Genomic DNA, 2,785 nt, shown 5'->3' with positions numbered 1-2,785 from the left:
TGGGACTTTAATAAAAAAACAAAAAAAAACCCAAAACTTTTCCCCCCTAGCTTTATAACCAGAAAAACCTGCAGAAGTATTTCTGCAAAATGGTGACAAATTTTCAAGATTCCAAGTAAAAAAATCTTACTGAAATGAGTTGTCAAAACATTTTGAAAATCTGTCAACAGCTCGAATTCTTAGAAACCATGATTTGGTGATGCTGGAAATACAATCTTGTCCATGCTGAAGCAGCTAAACCACGTCCCTTGCTGCTTCAGCTGAGCTTTTTTCTTCATGGAAAGTTACTGGTAGGCTTTCATATCTATGATGTGATTCCTCAAGCTGATCAGCATCCCACCAGCATCATCCTTTCCCAGGCAGAACATCTCCAGAGACTCCAGAGCCAGTCAGCTTCTACTGCTTGGAAACTGTTCTGGCACCCAAGGAAATGGCCAATTTTTCACTCCCCATCTAGGAGCCAAACATTCCCCAAGAGGGGACAATGCTGGGCATGGTGAGGTACAAGTTACACAAACTTTGCTAACTGGCTTCTCACTAAAACCATCAGGGGCCTCTCAAGTAGGTGAAATTGCTGAGGACTCCAGAGAACAGAACCCTCATTTTTTAACGTTCCCAACAAGAAAGTAAAAAACAGCAACAAAAACAACCAACCAAACAAAAAAACCCCAGTCTTACTTTCCTTGCAAACACAAAAGCACCAGGAATCTAAACCATGAGACCCATCTGCAGCAACAAAACTCCTGCAAATTCAGGTAAATTAGCTTAGTTTTGTATCATCTCACACAGCAGACTGCATATAATCATTCCTGGATTACCACAGTGGAGATTATTTCTAACTATAGTCATTGGCACTAAAAGGCCCATTTCTGACCTATTAAACCCTTGACCCTTGACCATCCATGGGAGATTTTCCACTCATTTCAATGGTCTTTTATATAAAGGTCTGATGTACTTTCACAGTGTTTTTCTGCATCTTGTGTCCTTGAGATCTGCTATTGCTTTCCACAGCTATTGGGTTTCTGATTTATTGGTTTAATTTTTATATTTTTATTCAGTTGTCATATTTATAATGGGACAGAACTGATACTTTGAAATAGGAGCCACTTTTTTTCTTAAGGGTTGCATGTGGTATTGGTTGCCTTGAGCACAACAGAGATTGGAGATCTCCTTTGATACTTCTGGACACTGTTTTTTTACCTCTACAGTACAAAATGCTTTAGCACAGAAGCAATAATGGCAAAACCCCTAAGTTCAGACATATTAGTGGCTATCAAAACGTGATACTTTGGTTAGAGTACTAATTAATTGCATTTTATGTGTGGCCTGTTCCTAGGAAGCATAGGTGTAAACCCAAGCCATTCTCTTCACCTGACAAGTATGAATAGTCTGTTAGAAAGGGAGGAAGTTCTCCTGCTATGGATGTGGCCAAGAGAGAGCTGCCAATAATGTGAAATCTCATGGCAAAGCAAAATCTCAGATCCAAAATAAGAAATAAATGTGTGAAGCTATGGAGAGGTTCTAGTGATGGGAAATAGCCCTTTGCTAAAAGACATCATGTAGATACCAAGAGGCAGCAAATACTTTCCTGTAGAGGGAAAAAAAGAAAAGAAAAAAAAAAAAAAAAAAAAAAGGAAAAAATAGAACCTAGGCTAAAAAAACCCATTACCAGGGCACAAGCTCCCATCCCAGTGAGACTGACACTGGCAACTGTAAATTGTGGGGAGCATTTCCTCCTCCAAGCCCAGATCTTTCCTACACGTGTTATCAACCCCTACACATATGTTTGCAGGACTGGCATCACTCCCATCCTCTTTGCAATACTTTATCAGTGAGAATTCTCATTTCATTTTAAAAATACGAATGTAATTGTTTACTTCAAGTCTCCCCAGAAAGGACTGCAGTTCTTACTGCAACATAACCGATAAAAAAGGCTACAGTGTTTGTTCCAAGGCAAACGGCGAAGACAGAATCCAACATCTTAGGCGGGGAAAAATCACCTTTCAGACACTAGCTAAGATTAAATGGGCATTTGGCACCGAATCCAAAACGTATCATTTTCTTGGGTCTACCTCTGCGGAGTCAGATCAGCGACAACGATTCGTACACCCAGAAATTAAGTAATTAGAGCCCCACCGACCACCACCAACTCCCTCAAAAACACCCCGGCGGTGCGGAGGAAAGGTTTGGCAGCCAAGCCACCTCCGCAGCGGCCGGGGCGCATCCCACACACGGCCGGGACCGCGACGGGAGCGGCGGGGAGAAGCGGGCAGGGCAGGGCAGGGCGGCCCGTCCCGCCCCATCCCTCCCCCGGCTCGGGCGCGGCGGCCCCGGGGGCGCGGCAGCGGCGGCTCCGGCGGCCCGGGCCGGGCTGCGGGGCTGCGGGAGCGTCCCCGCCGGGGATGCGGCTCCCCGGGGGACGCGCCGCTCGCTCCCGCCCTCCGCCCGCCGTCGACCGGGCGCCGCGCGGAGCCTCCGCCTCCGCCTCCCCGCGGCGTCTCCCCCGCGGCGGGGCCGCCGCCGCCCCGCATGGCCAGAGCGAGCCGGCCGGCGCCGCAGCAGCCCGCGGCCCCGGGGCCCGGGGCGGGCGGGCGCGGCCGACGGCCCCGGGGCGCCGCCGTCGCCAGGCGGGCGGGCAGCCCCGCCGGGGGATGACTCAGAGCCGCGGCCCCTGCAGCGAAGCCGCCGCCGCCGCCGCGCCGGGCTCCGCGCAGCGCCGCCCCATGCCCGCGCGCCCCGCCGGGGGCCGCCCGCCGCCCGCCGCGCCCGCCGCGCCGCGCACCGG

This window comes from Oenanthe melanoleuca, chromosome 3 (genome assembly GCF_029582105.1).
Source record: "Oenanthe melanoleuca isolate GR-GAL-2019-014 chromosome 3, OMel1.0, whole genome shotgun sequence".
Classification (NCBI taxonomy): domain Eukaryota; kingdom Metazoa; phylum Chordata; class Aves; order Passeriformes; family Muscicapidae; genus Oenanthe; species Oenanthe melanoleuca.
The sequence above is the reverse complement of the archived record's forward strand: the minus strand, read 5'-3'. Positions refer to the sequence as shown.